The following is a 19,249-nucleotide window of genomic DNA, read 5'->3' on the forward strand; positions in this document are numbered from 1 at the left end:
CTAAATGCCCTTTTAAGGGCAATGCCCATACAAATGCCCTTTTCAGGGCAATGTGGAGCTTAGGTTTTTTAGATTAGGTTTTATTTGGGGGGTTTGGTTGTGTGGGTGGTGGGTTTTACTGTTGGGGGGTATTTGTATTTTTTATTTACAGGTAAAAGAGCTGATTTCTTTGGGGCAATGCCCCGCAAAAGGCCCTTTTAAGAGCCATTGGTAGTTTATTGTAGGCTAGGGTTTTTTTTATCTGGGGGGGCTTTTTTATTTTCATAGGGCTCTTAGATTAGGTGTAATTAGTTTAAATATTTGATAATTTATTTTTTATTTTGTGTAACTTAGTGTTTATTTTTATTTTTGTAACTTAGTGTTTGTTATTTTGTGTAACTTAGTTTTTAGTTTTTTGTAACTTTGTGATTTTTAATTGTAGATTTAAATTATTTGAGTAGGGTTAGGTTTTTAACTATATAATATATTTAATTTAATTTGTAGTTTAATGTAATTTTAGTATAGCAGTCAGGGTAGGTTAATTATTAGTTTAATATAGTTTAATGTAATTTTAGTCTAATAGTTAGGGTAGATTAATTAATAGTTTAATATAGTTTAATGTAATTTTAGTATAATAGTTAGGGTAGATTAATTATTAGTTTAACCTCTTAAGGACATATGACGGAATTTTTCCGTCATAAAACAATTGAGCAAACTGAAAGCTGTGTCCTTAAAGGGTTAATATAGTTTAATTTAAATCTAAAGGTAAGTTTAAATTTATTATAAGATAGGGATGTTGTAATTTTAATGTAAAATTAGTGGGTCTTTTTGTGGATGGCTGGCGGTATAGGGGTTAATAGGTTTAGTAAGTGCCAGTGATGTGGGAGGCCAGAGGTTTAGGGGTTAATAACATTATGTAGGTGGCGGTGGGGTCCGGGAGTGGCAGAATAGGGGTTAATAACTTTATCTAGGTGGCGGCGGTGGCGGGGCGGCAGATTAGGGGTTAATAAGTATAATGTAGGTGGCGGCTGTGTAGGGGAGGCAGATTAGGGGTTAATAAGTATAATATAGGTGGGGGCGGTGTAGGGAGCGGCGGAATAGGGGTTAATAACATTATGTAGGTGGCGGCGATGTCGGGGCGGCAGATTAGTGGTGTTTAGACTCGGGTTACATGTTAAGGTGTTAGGTGTAAATATAACTTTTATTCTCCCATAGGAATCAATGGGATATCGGGCAGCAACGAACATAAGCTTTCGCTGCTTTCAGACTCCCATTGATTCCTATGGCATCCGCGGCCTCCAGGGTGGCGGATTGAAAAGCAGGTATGCTGGGCTGGAATAGTGGAGAGCGTACCTGTTAGATATTTGTTAACTAGCAAAAGTAGTCAAATAGTGCCGAATTTGCATTCGGAACATCTGTAATGACGTAAGCATCGATCTGTGTCAAGCTGAGACTGGCGGATTGTATGTTGCATCACAGATTTCAACGTTTGCCATAGGCTTTGATAAATAAGGGGAATCCGGCTCTCCACAATTACGCTGCAGAATTCCAGCGTATTTGCGGTTGGCGGCTTGTTAAATAGGCCTCTATATCTCATTTTCAGAGAGGAATTGCCTAGTATTTCATGGCTGGACGTTCCTTTTTAGGCTGAACCAGACAGATATGCTGCTGGCAAGTCCTTCCTTGTGAAAGATGCAGTCTGAACAAAAAGAGGATGTCCTAGGGGTGCTGTCTAATCATAGAACAAGCTATTAAGTTTATTGTCTGTTCCCTGGTTCAGAGTTCCTCTCCTTACATGCAATAAAATGCAATAATATGTTAGACCATGTTATTATTAAAAATAGATATAATTGCTGAAAATTTATTTAACCCTTGCAAAGGCAATGCATTGCTACTCCTGAGTAGGACACAACGACTGAGCCAATCATGAGTGGCTTACTCAGGCATATATATAATTGAATACATTGCTCCTTAGTTTATCATAAACTAGTGGCCAGGTAGCTTTTTTTTTTTTTTAAATGGTCTTTAATGGCTTTACAATGGTAAAGATACTATATTGTTTTTGTAAAAAAATCCTTCCAAACTACTTCACAAAGTTGAGGCCTATAGTTTTTTTTGGAGCTTATTGGACTGGGGAATAGGTAACTTTATTTATAGCTTTTAAATTAAAAACCTTTTGTTTGGGCATACTGAGCATAGACAGGTAGCTAAAAAAAATCCTCCTTTTGTGTCCTCAGGAGATATTTGCAATATGTTGTTTAGCCGCCAAATGAATAAAGTCTATTGATAGGATAGGATATGCCATACAAAGTGCTAAATAGCGGTGATGTATAATGGTACTTTCAGCATCAGTCTTGTATCCAAACATGGACATAAAAATATCATTATTGTAATTACTGCATTTGGCTCAAATAAACAATCACTGGAAGTCAATACATTAATGTAATTATTTGTGATGCAAATGTAAGTAAAATGGTGCATAAAAATAAGGCAAATAAAGGGACCAAATGTTTATCTGCAAATAGGGCTATCACTATCAAATATATATTTAACTTAAAGTGAATGTAAATTTTGATGCTAAAGTGTCCGGTTTTTAAAAATTCAATCAAAATTTACATTCACTTTAATACATTTTACAAATATTTATTATTATCCTTTGTAATCTTTGTACATTACAAGTTAAAAAAATTCAAATTTACCAAGCTTTATTTCCAGAAGAAATGATCTTACAAGCAAGCACACAGTGGCAAAGAAAGAGTTATCTAGATGGTAGTATTTAATAGGCGTTTGTTCTTGATCCATCAGTCATTCCCAGTAAATTGAGGTCAGTTCTAAGCAGTCTGCCAATGCAAACATTATATTGGAAGGGGTCACCCCATTTCCAGGACCTCTCTGCTTCCGTGCAGTGAAGAGACAATGACTATTTCTGGAACTGGCATCAATGTAGTTGTAGGGTAAATGAAAACTGTTTGTGATTAAATCATGTTGCATTATATAATGGTACTTCAGGGTTACTTTGCTATTACTGTTCAACAGCTTATTAAGAGCAGGTTGTTACTACCTGTGTTTTGTCATTTAAAGTACCACTAAACACAGAAGAATATCATAAACAGTCAATGCATCATAAAAAGACAAGGCAAATGCACTTTGTTTGAATTCCAAATGAGTAGTAGATTGCTTTCTGACAGATTTTAAAGTTAGTTTTATTTTCCCTCCCACTGCATCATGTGACAGCCATCAGCCAATCACAAATGCATATACGTATATTCTGTGAATCTTGCACAAGCTCAGTAGGAGCTGGTGCCTCAGAAAGTGTGCATACAAAAAGATTGTACATATTTAGATAATGGATGTGAATTGGAAAGTTGTTTCAAATTGTGTGCTCTATCTGAGTCGTGAAAGTTAAATTTTGACTTGAGTGTCCCTTTAATAAAGGAACTGTTATATCTCCAACAAAGGAGATATAGATCTTAGAAATATGTTAGAACAAGAGGTCATGCAATGATGGTAGAGACCAACTTTGAATAAAAGTAAGAATGGGGTGGGCAAATAAATTACAGTTGTTTTCTATGACTAGTTGTTAAAACCACATTGTCTTATGTTGGGTTTAAACAGTCAAAAAGCATAATAAATAAAATTAAAAAAAAACTTTAAAAAGGAATTTTAATCACATCTCTGGCTATTACAGATTATGGTTATACTCAATACTTAGCAGCTGTACGGTACAAGCTAAATGTAACAGATGTTATTTTTTTATTTGTAACATGGTGTACACTAAACCAGGTGAGATGCACTGTCGTTATACAAAGCAGAATTCTTTCCATTTGCAGAGACGTTGATAAGCCTGAGGGGCATTTGGCGGATTCCTAGAGAGTCAAAGTGACATTTGTGTTAGAACTGATGATCTGCCTATTAGGAGATTATTGTGGGTATAATAGTATAAATTAACAGAGACGGTTAAAGTAAAAAAAAAAAAAAAAAGATGTAAAAAACTTCTAAGCCTGGGAAGTAGGGCCTCAGGTGTATAAACATAACGTAGTGTGCCAAACTGTGTTGTGTATAATTCCTGTGAAAATAAGGGCAATGAAAAAGGGTCTGTCAACAGACAGAAAGATAGACAGACAGACAGATAGATAGATAGATAGTTACAGTAGGTGATTGATAGATAGATAGATAGATATATAGTAGAAGATATAGATAGATGATAGATAGATAGATAGATAGATAGAGAGAGATAGATACAGTTATTAACCCCTAATCTTCTGCCCCGATATCGCCGTCACCTACATACAGTTATTAACCCCTAATCTGCTGCCCCTAACATTGCTGCCACCTACATTACAGTTATTAACCCCTAATCTGCTGGCCCGAACATTGCCGCCCCCTAAATACACTTATTAACCCATAATCTGCAGCCTTTAACATCGCCACCACCTACATTGCAGTTATTAACCACTAATCTGCTGGCCCGAACATTGTCACCACCTACCTACACTTATTAGCCCCTAATCTGCCGCCCTCAATGTCGACGCCACTATACTAAAGTTATTGACCTCTAAACCTCAGGCCTCCCACATAACTAACACTACATAAATATATTAACCCCTAAACCTAACCCTAAGCATAAGTCTAACCCTAACGTAACCCTGAACCTATCCCTAACACCCTTTAACTTAAATATAATTAAAATAAATCTAAATAAACCTTACAATTATTACCTAAATAACCTATTTAAAACTAAATACATACTTACCTGTAAAATAAGAGCTAAGCTAGCTACAAAATAACTAATAGTTACATTGTAGCTAGCTTAGGTTTTATTTTTATTACACAGGTAAGTTTGTATTTATTTTAACTAGGTAGACTAGTTAGTAAATAGTTTTTAACTAACTTTAATCTAAATTACAAAAAAAAAATAAACACTAAATTACACACAAAAAAAACAAATTATCCAAAATAAAAATGAATTACTCCTAATCTAATAGCCCTATCAAAATAAAAAAGCCCACCCAAAATAAAAATTCTAGCCTACACTAAACTGCCAATAACCCTTAAAGGGACATAATACTCATATGCTAAATCACTTGAAACTGATGCAGTATAACTGTAAAAAGCTGACAGGAAAATATCACCTGAGCATCTCTATGTAAAAAAGGAAGATATTTTACCTCACAATTTCCTCAGCTCAGCAGAGTAAGTTCTGTGTAAAAAGTTATACTCAGCAGCTCCCAGCTGCAGGTAAAAAAATTAAAAAAAATGAAGAAATGAACAGCAGCCAATCAGCATCAGCAGTGCTGAGGTCATGAACTCTTACTGTGATCTCATGAGATTTGACTTAACTCTCATGAGATTTCATAGTAAGCTTCCTTTACCTGATTGGTGAAATAATATGAGAGTGCACGATGCTAGTCCCTTCAGATGTCCCAGGACAAACACACTAAAATGCTGCTTAGAAATCCTTTACAATGGGAGGTGGCTACTGAGGAACTTTTGAGGTAAAATATCTTTCTTTTTTACATAGAGATGTTCAAGTCAGCTTTTTACAGCTATGCTGCATCACTTTCAAGTGTTTCAACATTTGGGTATTATGGCCCTTTAAAAGGGCCTTTTGCGGGGCATTGCCCCAAAGAAAAACAGCTCTTTTACCTGTAAAAAAAAATACAAACAACCCCCAACAGTAAAACCCACCACCCACACACCCAACCCCCCCAAATAAAAACCTATCTAAATAAACCTAAGCTAACCATTGGCCTTAAAAGGGCATTTTAATGGGCATTGCACTTAAAAGGGCATTTAGTTCTTTTACATTGCCAAAAACCCTACTCTAAAAATAAAAACCTAGCACTAACCCCCGACGATCCACTTACAGTTTTCGAAGACCAGATATCCATCCTCATCCAGGCGGCAGAAGTCTTCATCCAAGCGGGCAGAAGTCCTCATCGACTCATTGACCAATCAGCCAATAGGATTGAGCTTGCATTCTATTGGCTATTCCAATCAGCTAATAGAATGCAAGCTCAATCCTATTGGCTGATTGGATCAGCCAATAGGATGAAAGCTCAATCCTATTGGCTGATTGCAACAGCCAATAGGATTTTTTCACCTTTAATTCCTATTGGCTTGGAATTCTATCAGCCAATCGGAATGTAAGGGACCCCATCTTGGATGACATCACTTAAAGGGAAACTTCATTCTACAGCGACCATCGGAAGAAGAGGATGCTCCGCGCCGAATGTCTTGAAGGTGGACCCGCTCCGCCTGATGGATGAAGATGCCGTCTGGAAGAAGACTTCTGCCCGCTTGGATGAAAACTTCTGCCGCCTGGATGAGGATGGATGTCTGGTCTTCATAAACTGTGAGTGGATCGTCGGGGGTTAGTGTTTTTTAAGGGTTTATTGGGTGGGTTTTATTTTTAGAGTAGGGTTTTGGGCAATGTAAAAGAGCTAAATGCCCTTTTAAGGGCAATGCCCATCCAAATGCCCTTATTAGGGCAATGGGGAGCTTAGGTTTATTTAGATAGGTTTTTATTTGGGGGGTTTGGTTGTGTGGGTGGTGGGTTTTACTGTTGGGGGGTTGTTTGTATTTTGTTTTTACAGGTAAAAGAGCATATTTCTTTGGGGCAATGTTTAGTGTAGGCTAAACTGCCAATATTTTTTTATTTTTATAAGGCTATTAGATTAGAGCAGTGTTTTTCAAACAGTGTGACATATTTTTTTAAACTTTGCTTGTTTTTTACTCCGAGTGCAGGGGTAGTTTGTAGGAGGCATGGCATAACAGCACAATACATACAGTATGTGTGTGTTTGTGTGTATGTGTATATATATGCTGTATTAGGCTACAATGTGTGATTTTTTTAAAATTTTGGGATGGTGGTGTGCCACAGGATTTTGTAATGTAAAAAAGTGTGCCACAGCAAAAAAAAGGATCACTGGATTAGAGTAATTTATTTTCATTTTGGATAATGTCGTTTTTTATTTTGTGTAATTTAGTGTTTATTTTTTTGTAATTTAGATAATTGTATTTGATTTATTTAATTTTTTTATTTTATTGTAATGTTAGTTTTTAGTGTAAGGCGGGTTAGGTTTTATTTTACAGGTAACTTTGTATTTATTTTAACTAGGTAGTTAGTAAATAGTTATATTTATGTTTGGGGGTGTTAGGGTTATGTTAGGGTAAGGGTTAGACTTATGGTTACGTTAGGGTTAGGTTTAGGGGTTAATATATTTATGTAGTGATGCAGGAGGGCGGCGGTTTAGGGGTTAATAGGTTTATTATAGCGGCAGTGTGGGCGGGCGGCAGATTAGGGGTTAATAATATTCAAATAGTGTTTGCGATGCGGGAGGGCGGCAGTTTAGGGGTTAATAAGTTTATTATAGTGGCAACGATGTCAGGGAGCGGCGGAATAGGGGTTAATACATTTTTTTAAGTGGCGGCGATGTCCGGAGCGGCAGATTAGGGGTTAATAATTTTATTTTAATGTTTGCAATGCGGGAGGGCCTCGGTTTAGGGGTTAATAAGTAGTTTATGGGTGTTAGTGTACTTTTTAAAACTTTAGTTATGAGTTTTATGCTACAGCATTGTAACGTAAAACTCATAACTACTGAGTTTACAGATCTGTTCAGTTAAAGAGTGTACCACTCACTTTTTGGCCTCCCAGGCAAACTCGCAATATCAGCGCTATGGGAGTCCCATTGAAAAAGGACTTTTTTAAAAGTATGGTACTGACGTTGCGTGACGGCCAAAAAGGTGTGCGTTACACCTATACCTACAAGACTTGTAATAGCAGTGTTAGGGAAAAAGCAGCATTATGAAGCATAACGATGCCTTTTCACTTATAACGCCAAACTCGTAACCTAGCTGTGTGTTTGATGGGAAATGTGGTGCAAATATGCACTGCATAGTAGTACTGTACTATTATTGTTCTTCTTAATGAATGAGCTCTCCTACATGATCATGCTTAGATATAGCGCAAGTGTGTGTCTGTGTCTGTCAGTGTCTTCGTGTGTATGTGAGTCTGTGTGTAAAAGAGTAATTGTCTTGGTATGTGTGTGTGCATGTGTGTGTGTGAGAGAGAGAGAGTGTGAGAGAATGTGTGTGAGTTTGTGTGAGAGTATGGGTGTGTTAGTGTGTGAGACTGTGAGTGCGAGAATGACAGTGTGTGTGTGAGATAGTGTTTGAGAGTGTTAGTATCTATGAGCGAGTTTGTGTTTATTTGCTATTATACATAGTGTGTACTCTGCAAAAAATTGTTGCTGTGCTGTGCACAGCGCAATAGTGTTCAAGTTTGGCCTGAACTAAAGGTGGCGACCCTAGTTACATGTACCATAGCTGGCACCTGTTACCAATATTAATGTATCATGTTGGTCTGCAGATAAAAGGCCATTTTTATCTTACAGGTCATAAAAATGAAATTTCCCAGGAGGTCCCTATGGAGAAACTCTAAAGAAATGTAGCTATTCCTCTAGTGCCAAATTAATTAAATGAATACACAGCTGCCTTAGAAAATAATTATATAGAAAATCATGTAATTACAACTCTGTGCAAATATCGGAAGGCTCTGTTTCCAAAGATCCTGCATGTCCATACATGGCTTCAATTCCTCTTATGTAGGAGATTGGATATTAAAAACAAAATTACTGATCACATCAAATGATTGGCATCCCCCTAAGAGCCTGAACAAATTGCTCTTACACGTAAATACAGCGTGGCCTTAAATTAGAGGCACACCGCCCATAATTACACAAGAAAAACTGCGACATTAACGCTAGAGTGTCCTTACATCCTGGGGTTGTGCAGGTTTTAACGAGCTGAGCGGTAATTAAAGGGGCGTATCCAGTTTATGTCAGAATGAGGAGGGAGTTAGATGCTGCAGGGAGTTTTTCCATAGCCAGCCCCTTAGAGCAGAGTGATGTGTGTGATATAGAACAGCGTTAAGATATAATGAGGATCGTTTGTATGCGTCAATAACACACAACCATTCATTTGGCCAAATTGATGTCTTTTGACAGTAGCTCTGACAAGCGTAATAATGATTTCAACAGCTGCAGGAGGAGCGGGAGTCAGGAAGGTTTTTTTGCTCTGCTGTCGTCAGTGAATGATGTGGAGAGAGGTTACATGAAGCAGCCGGACAGTGGATGGAGACAGAATGCTAAATTTTGGAATATGCATATGCACCAAACATATCAGAACAGGGTTATAGCCTTCTTGCAAAGGCATTAAATTATATCCAAAGGAATCACCAATGTATATAAATACATAAACAAAAATGGGGCCATTTATAAACATTTTAAATTGCAGGAAAAAAAAGTATATTTGAGGCAAACTTGACTTCCATGGAGGGGGCAAGAGCAATAAAGTAAAGGAATGCAAGAATACCTGGGATATTTATTAAAGGGACACTGAACCCAAATTTTTTATTTTGTGATTCAGATAGAGCATGCAATTTTAAGCAACTTTCTAATTTACTCCTATTATTAATTTTTCTTCGTTCTCTTGCTATCTTCATTTGCAAAAGAAGGCTTTTTTTTTGTTTTTTGTTTTTTTGTTCAGAACTCTGGACAGAGCTTTTTTATTGGTGGATGAATTTATCCACCAATCAGTAAGAACAACCCAGGTTGTTCACCAAAAATGGTCCGGCATCTAAACTTACATTCTTGCATTTCAAATAAAGATACCAAGAGAATGAAGAACATTTGATAATAGGAGTAAATGAGAAAGTTGCTTAAAATGTCAAGCTCTATATGAATCACGAAAGAAAAAACTTGGGTTCAGTGTCCCTTTAAGCTATCCTGAGCAGCTCTGAACTATTTTATTATACTAGAGAATTAGCAGATTAGATGGGTTTCTTGGTTGTTATTTGCTGCGTCAATGGTCACTGTTAATAAATATGGGGTAGGTTCTGCACCAAATAAAAATAATAATCATCATAATATAATTGAATGTTTTACCAATCTTTCCCATACAAATGAATAGAGAATTATGTAGAAAAATGTAACTTGAATATAATCTCACTTAGAGTCTGGTATTTAAAACCTCACTAACATGGAGAGAAATAGTTATTTTGTTTAAGACCTGGTATTGTAATATAGGAGTCTCTGTTTCACATAACAAAACTACATAGCAACATAAATATTTCTCAAGGTAAAATTTGTGCTTCTAAAATCATTTAAAGGGCCTCACTGTACTAACAAGGCTTCTTAGTTTATCTCACCTGAACGGCAAGGTTTGAATATCAGGCCCTTAATGTTATAAAGACAGCGTAAGGTCTCAAACTGTGTTGTATATAATACCTAGGAAAATAAGGGCAAAGAAATGTAATTAGGGTTCTGCAATGGATAGATAGATAGATATATAATAGATAGATAGATAGATGATATATAAATAGATAAAAAAACAAACATATAATAATATTTAAATAATATATATATAAATAAATGTGTAAGAAAACGTAAAATTTTTACTCAGCCACTGTAATTTCTATATGTGTGTGTGTGTATATATATATATATATATATATATATATATATATATATATATATATATACGTACAGAAAATTATTTAAATCTTTTTCTGGGAATGTAGTATAGAATCCACATCTTTTGATTTTCTTTCTCTCTTAAAACAGAAGAGTGTCTAAAATTAGCTATAGAAAACTATAATTTGCTTTAAAACTATTTGAAGAATTGAGGCCTCACAAACAAACCTCAAAGTCCTGGCTCGTGTTCAGAAAGCAGTGTTCAACTTTTTAGAATGTCATAAAGCTGCATGCTGAGGTCATTACAAAGGGCGTGCCTTTTTAAATCAATTTCGGGATCGTTACTGTGATGTGTCTTTGTCTTTTAAAGTCTATAATTAGGAAATTTAAGGTGGTTATAACACAACATTCAATTAGTTAACATGATTTCATTGCATTTCACTTGTAATCAGGAATTTGTAGGAATAATTTAAGGCTTGTCTGGTAAATTACACTCTATAAACTAAAAATTGTGTTATCTATCAAATGAAGTTAAAATTTGAGTCAAAATGGCACCATTTTTGCTGTTATTCTTATATGAGATAGAAATGAGTTATTGATTTTACTTTTTAACCAAAGTTTTTTTTAGTAAATAATTTAACCTTTATTTTATATGGTGATCTTAATCAGTAAACATTAGATACAGATTCAAATGTACATTCAGAGGCATTTTACCCACTTCATTTTTATAGGGTTTTAAAACCATAATTAGATAAATATTTATGCACCATGAAACTCGAAAATGTTGTATAATTTGTTCCATGAATGGTTTATATATTACAAAGGTGTCTGAATGATTTTTTTTCTGCATGTTTCATAAAGAGGATTAAAAGGACAATGAACCAATAAAATTACAGCAGTGTATTAGATTGCATATAAATAATATATATTAGATTACAGTACTGAGTTATGATTATTGCCCTAGTTATCTTAAAGAGCAATAAAAAAAGGGACGTGAAACTCAAATATTTATTTCATGATTCAGATAGAGAATACAATTTTAAACAACATTCCAATTTACTTCTATTATCTAACTTGCTTCATTCTTTAGATATCCTTTGTTGAAGAAATAGCAAAGCACATGGGCGAGCCAATCACACAAGCCATCTATGTGCAGCCACCAATTAGCAGCTACTGAGGCTATTTAGATATGCTTTTGAACAAAAGATATCAAGAGAAAGAAGCAAATTAGATAATAGAACATTTATCTCCACTCATAATTCCACTGCCATAAAGCCCACCTCATACACAGTTTTGCTGTTGCATATAAATCAATTCAATGATGAGTTACATATGACTCTACAGCAGAGCTACAGGAGATGACTGTGTATGGGTTGGGTTGAATAAACCACCTGTCTATGTGACATAAATGTAAACATGCACCCACTGATACTTTTGCCCATGTATTAACTCAGAGATGTAACCATCACTATGTACTTGATATTAATACATTTCAGTAATTGTAAATGATTTGGGCTAGATTACAAGTGGAGCACAACCAATTACACAGAGCGTGTTTCCTTAGCGCCACAATGAGCAGAGTAGCTCACACATTGATATTACAAATGGATAGTGATAAAAAGGTTTACCAGAGAATCTTAACACGGCCGACAATTTTTTAGCTCTGTATACTTTGAATAGGTAGCGCAGGGTGCTCTGTTATCGCTCAACGCTCATCATAAGTGGTGAGTTAAGCATTACGCTTAAGCACAACACAAAATAGCTTTTGAAAATGGTGCTTTTGCAGACCTGAAGTAAAGTTTTTATTTGTGAAAATATGAATAACAAAACAAATAAAAAATATATTCAAATTAATTTACTAATATTTCTACATGTTAAATGTAAAATCAAGGTTTATGAAAGAAAAAAAAATGTTTTACTAGTGATTTAAACGAATATGGTATATGATGTGGATGGGAATGGCATAAAGATATATATGTATGTGTGTGTATTTGTATGTGTGTATGTACATATGTCTATGTATGTGTGTGTATTTGTATATGTGTATGTACATATGTCTATGTATGTGTGTGTATTTGTATGTGTGTATGTACATATGTCTATGTATGTGTGTGTATTTGTATGTGTGTATGTACATATGTCTATGTACAGGGAGTGCAGAATTATTAGGCAAATGAGTATTTTGACCACATCATCCTCTTTATGCATGTTGTCTTACTCCAAGCTGTATAGGCTCGAAAGCCTACTACCAATTAAGCATATTAGGTGATGTGCATCTCTGTAATGAGAAGGGGTGTGGTCTAATGACATCAACACCCTATATCAGGTGTGGATAATTATTAGGCAACTTCCTTTCCTTTGGCAAAATGGGTCAAAAGAAGGACTTGACAGGCTTAGAAAAGTCAAAAATAGTGAGATATCTTGCAGAGGGATGCAGCACTCTTAAAATTGCAAAGCTTCTGAAGCGTGATCATCGAACAATCAAGCGTTTCATTCAAAATAGTCAACAGGGTCGCAAGAAGCGTGTGGAAAAACCAAGGCGCAAAATAACTGCCCATGAACTGAGAAAAGTCAAGCGTGCAGCTGCCAAGATGCCACTTGCCACCAGTTTGGCCATATTTCAGAGCTGCAACATCACTGGAGTGCCCAAAAGCACAAGATGTGCAATACTCAGAGACATGGCCAAGGTAAGAAAGGGTGAAAGACGACCACCACTGAACAAGACACACAAGCTGAAACGTCAAGACTGGGCCAAGAAATATCTCAAGACTGATTTTTCTAAGGTTTTATGGACTGATGAAATGAGAGTGAGTCTTGATGGGTCAGATGGATGGGCCCGTGGCTGGATTGGTAAAGGGCAGAGAGCGCCAGTCCGACTCAGACACCAGCAAGGTGGAGGTGGAGTACTGGTTTGGGCTGGTTTCATCAAAGATGAGCTTGTGGGGCCTTTTCGGGTTGAGGATGGAGTCAAGCTCAACTCCCAGTCCTACTGCCAGTTTCTGGAAGACATCTTCTTCAAGCAGTGGTACAGGAAGAAGTCTGCATCCTTCAAGAAAAACATGATTTTCATGCAGGACAATGCTCCATCACACACGTCCAAGTACTCCACAGCGTGGCTGGCAAGAAAGGGTATAAAAGAAGAAAATCTAATGACATGGCCTCCTTGTTCACCTGATCTGAACCCCATTGAGAACCTGTGGTCCATCATCAAATGTGAGATTTACAAGGAGGGAAAACAGTACACCTCTCTGAAGAGTGTCTGGGAGGCTGTGGTTGCTGCTGCACGCAATGTTGATGTTGAACAGATCAAAACACTGACAGAATCCATGGATGGCAGGCTTTTGAGTGTCCTTGCAAAGAAAGGTGGCTATATTGGTCACTGATTTGTTTTTGTTTTGTTTTTGAATGTCAGAAATGTATATTTGTGAATGTTGAGATGTTATATTGGTTTCACTGGTAAAAATAAATAATTGAAATGGGTATATATTTGTTTTTTGTTAAGTTGCCTAATAATTATGCACAGTAATAGTCACCTGCACACACAGATTTCCCCCTAAAATAGCTATAACTAAAAACAAACTAAAAACTACTTCCAAAACTATTCAGCTTTGATATTAATGAGTTTTTTGGGTTCATTGAGAACATGGTTGTTGTTCAATAATAAAATTAATCCTCAAAAATACAACTTGCCTAATAATTCTGCACTCCCTGTATGTGTGTGCATTTGTATGTGTGTATGTACATATGTCTATGTATGTGTGTGTATTTGTATGTGTGTATGTACATATGTCTATGTATGTGTGTGTATTTGTATGTGTGTATGTTCATATGTCTATGTATGTGTGTGTATTTGTATGTGTGTATGTACATAGATATGTCTATGTATGTGTGCAGTGTTTTTAACTTCAATACATATCCATAGGAAGTGACAAACTATTTGAACTTCAGCTGAGCACCACTTTGGCTTATTGTTTGAGTGATGGCTGACAGCCGGAAAGAGAAGTTATGAAGCAGCGGTCTAAAGACCACTGCTTCCTAAACCTGTCCGCCTGCTCTGAGGCGGCAGACAGTAATCAACCCAATCGGGTTGATTGACACCCCCTGCTGCTAGCGGTGAATCTGCAGGGGGCGGTATTGCACCAGCAGTTCACAAGAACTGCTGGTGCAATGATAAATGCTGAGAGCGTACGCTGTCTGCATTTATCGATGTGCAGCGGACATGATCGACAATATCGGATCATCTCCGCTCGCACCATTTTAAATAGGCCCCTTAGAATGCAAAACAGATGATCCTTTTTTAAATATATCTTATGTTCATAACATGTTAACCTGTTTGATCATTATTTACAATATGTTGTGCCTGTAATAAAAATCATTAAAAAGAAATGTAATTTTCTTAGAGACAACTTTGTCAACAAATATTCCATAAACATGGTGATGAATAATATCATACAAAAGTAAAAGTAGAATACAGTGGGGTATGTGTTTAATTTAAAATATTTTCCCATGGCCTTAATATAGTTAACATTGTCCCTTTAAATAATGGCTATGCTGTTCTAAGCCTGCGGAGATCAGGGCTTGTCTTCACATGACTCAAAAAGCTCTGTGATACTTAAGGGGTGAATTAAACATTTCTATGCCAAAGAAACATGCTATACTGCAAAGCAGAAAGTTTTATTTTCTTATTTCAACTCCACCCTGGCAATAAAAAAAAAACTGAATGGATTCCAAACTGCTAAACATCAATTTACAAGCATTAAATTCTCATGTATTGCCACTGAGTAAAAACAATATTTGCAAAACGTCTTTATTATTAATAACAGCTCAACACCCTGTTATCTCATCTGTATCTCCGAATTAGTAAACCAAACCAGCTTGTGGCTTCTTCCTGGTGCATCCTGGGAAATTTGCAGCTGATAAGTATGCTGTTTGTCTGGGTGGGACCGTTGAATGACACACAGGAGCACACACTGTACATTACTGAGAAATTAATTGGGGAGGAGAATTTATATTAAAACCCTTATCATTATCAAAAAGATCAAACTCATTTTAAACAGATGTTCTATTTCTTTTTGGGCGGGGTTGGATGAATAGTTTTATCTGTAATATAGGTTTTGGCAGCAAGCCAGATACATTTTTCAACAAACTATAATAATTCAAATGCATTTGTATCCAGAATTAGTCATATTGCAAAGTATTATTTGGTATTTAAAGGGACATAAAAATGCAAAAATAAAACGTTCTACTGTGTTTGAGCAGTTTATTATTGCCCTTGTTGCTTACCTGTACAGTGGTTAAACACATAGATAAAGTCAGCTCCAAAGCAGTAATGCACTTCTAGGAGCTAGCTGAATATATCTGGCGAGCCAAAGACAAGAGACAAAATGTGTGCAGCCATCAATCACCAGCTAGCTCCCAGTTATGCATTGAATCTCCTGAGCTTACCTAGGTATGTTTTTAAACAAGGGATACCAGATGAACAAAGTACATTTGATAATAGTAGTCAATGTAAAAGTATCTTAAAGGGACAGTCTAGTATAAATAAAAATGTCATTATTCAGATAGGACTTTTAATTTTAATAAACTTTCCAATTTACTTTTATCATCAAATTTGCTTTTTCCTCTTGGTATTCTTAGTTTAAACTAAACATAGGTAGGCTCATATGCTAATATCTAAGCCTTTGAGGGCTGCCTCTTATCACAGGCTTTTTAAATCTCTTTTCAACACAAAGAGACAGAAAGTACACATGGGCCATATAGATAAAACTGTGTTCAGCCACAGAAAGTTATTTAAGATTTAGCACAAAACAATGCTAAATTTAAGACAATAGGTAATAAACAGTCACAGTCATGTGATCAGGGGGCTGGAAGAAGGTTCCTAGATACAAGGTAATCACAGAGGTAAAAAGTATATTAATATAACTGTGTTGGTTATGCAAAACTGGGGAATGGGTAATAAAGAGATTATCTTTTAAAACAATAACAATTCTATGGTAGACTGTCCCTTTAAAGGGACATTGTACACTAGATTTTTCTTTGCATAAACGTTTGCATAAATATTCTAGATGATACATTTATATAGCCCATCTGGAAGTGTTTTAGCAAAAATGTTTGAGTTTCATGTCCCTTAAAAAAAAAAATAATAAAGACCCAGGTTGGTGAACCACTTTTGCACTTAAAACGCATTTGCCAGCACTCCAACTCCACTGCACTATAGTGCATAGCAAAATATTTTTCTTATCAATATATCAGCTTTAACTGCTTATTTCTTTTATGGATTATATATATATATTATATCATTTTTTTAAAAGCTTGTTTTTATGCCTTTTACATTTGATAAAAGGTGCCCCAGACACTCAACATAATTTTTTTTACAATATTATAGGCAATGTGAGAACTCTCTGAAAAAGTTTCTCCAACCCATTATTTAGACATTACCCTGAGGGTGTGGGACAGTAAATTTGATGTGGATAGCATTGCATATAAAGGTAATCGAGTGAATGTTTGCTATTTGAGCAGCATGAACTTCCATATAGTGATGGCTGGTAGTAATGCCTACTTCTGAAAGCCACATTATATATACTGTATATATATATATATACTGTATATATATATATTATCATTTTTTTCCTTGACTCCTTATATATAAAGCTATATTTATATGTAAGATATATATATATAGCTATATCTATTGCTATCTATATATCATCTATCTATCTTTCTATCTATCATCTATCTTCCTATCTGTCTATCTATCTATCTATCTATCTATCATCTATCTCTATCGCCTATCTTTCTATCTATCTATTGATCTATCTATCTATCTATCATCTATCTATCTATATATCTATCTCTATCACCTATCTGTCTGTCTATCTATCTATCTATCTATTGATCTATCTATCTTTCTGTCTGTCCGTCTGTCTGTTAGTCTATCTATCTATCTATCTATCTATCTATCTATCTATCTATCTGTCTGTCTGTTAGTCTATCTATTTTTCTATCTATCTATCCATCCATCTGTCTGTCTGTCTGTTAGTCTATCTATATATCTATTTATGTATTTATTTATCAGTCCATCTCTCTGTCTATCTATCTATCTATCTATCTCTGTGCAGTATATAAACGTGCTGTCTTGCTTTCTCTTATTTGACTTGCAAGAAGAATACTATGTTATATGCATTATGATACACAAGCTAAAGGGACATTTCAACTTTTTTGAATTACAAATGTACTAGCAGAAATTCTTCTTTTAAAAGTTATGAATGTTTAATTGCAATAAGTATATGTATATATGCCTTATGCTCTCTCATTCAAAATCCAAATCTGTTCAGACAGACAGCCGTGGCATTTATTAGTCTGCAAGGATGCAAGGCATTGTGTATGAAGGCAGGTGCATATATACTAATGGTCTTTACACAGTAAAATCTATAACTGAAGTAGTCATAATTGTTATTTGTAGTAACGCAATTGCAATAGAAAAAATATTTCTGTTCAAAACTGAAATGCATTCATGTGCGTCAGGGTTGATTTGAGTTTTATGTACCTTTAAGTCTCAAACAAAACACTGCAATCATTGCCTTGAATGCCCCTTCTATTACAAGGACATATAATGTGTACTATATGCATGAGTTAAGGAACAGTACATTTGGCACAAGTAATTGGGCTTGCTTGCACGCCTAATTTCAGCTATTGAGGAACAAATCTAGTTACAAACAAATCCACAATGTCAGGATTTTATATCTTACAGAAATCCGTTTTTGTTGGCCACGACATTGGTTTAACCAAGCCTTTCCATCGCTCATCATTAATTACAACTTAAAAGTTACATGACATTTGACTAACTTAAAAGGGATATGAAACTTTCATAACACCATAATTGGAAAAACAAATTGCAAATTGCTTCTATTATCAAATTTCGCTCTTTCTCTTGGCTTCCATGGCTGAAACTTTGGCCTCAATAACAATATATTGGCAATTTGCTTCCGAATTTTTTTTTGCTTTCTGACCAATTGGTAGATGAGTTTCTAGAGTAATCATTTAGTTTGTTAAAACCCCACTGCTCATTCACAAAATTGTCTTTGCAAAGTGCATGTGTCTACTATATGGACTCCACAGTTACAAATGCTTTCTCTAGGTTACAAGTTCATTAATGTAGGCGCAGGCACTTTGAAAGGTACTCTTAAACAAGTTTGGACTTATCCCCTATAAAAACCCGTTCATGAAGGCGTAATCTTGTTTAAGTGTATATTAGTAAAATACAATATAGCAAGGCAGCAGGGTCATTAATTACAGTTTAAAGAATGTTAAAATCCATTAAAGTAAGATATCAAAAGTCATTTGCATAGAAACTCATAGTGACCATTTTGTTTTCAGATCACACCAAAATTGAAACGGTGCTTTAACAAACAATAGTTGAAAATAATGTTTTAAAAGTACTTGTCTAATGTGCAAAGCGACAATATAGCGATAGAGAAATAATGCACAGTCTGCCCATCCTGACAACATAAAAGATTCATTCATATGGTTTAGCAGTGGTGCGGATGGAAACGGATTGCAATAGGTATCTATGAATGTCACAATTAAGCAATTTCCTTTAAAACATGATTTTAACTGTTAGTAACAATCACAACCGTGAGAGCGTGGCTTACGATCGAATATTAAAAATGAAAAATAAACACGTGACATTTGTAGATGTTGGTGTCCTGAAGTGACTTTTCCATCAAATCCCCTCACCTGTACAGTATAGTCAACACCTATACACATGTATATGTCCCTATACATATATAAATGTG

The sequence above is a fragment of the Bombina bombina genome, chromosome 1 (genome assembly GCF_027579735.1).
Source record: "Bombina bombina isolate aBomBom1 chromosome 1, aBomBom1.pri, whole genome shotgun sequence".
NCBI classification, from domain to species: Eukaryota; Metazoa; Chordata; class Amphibia; order Anura; family Bombinatoridae; genus Bombina; species Bombina bombina.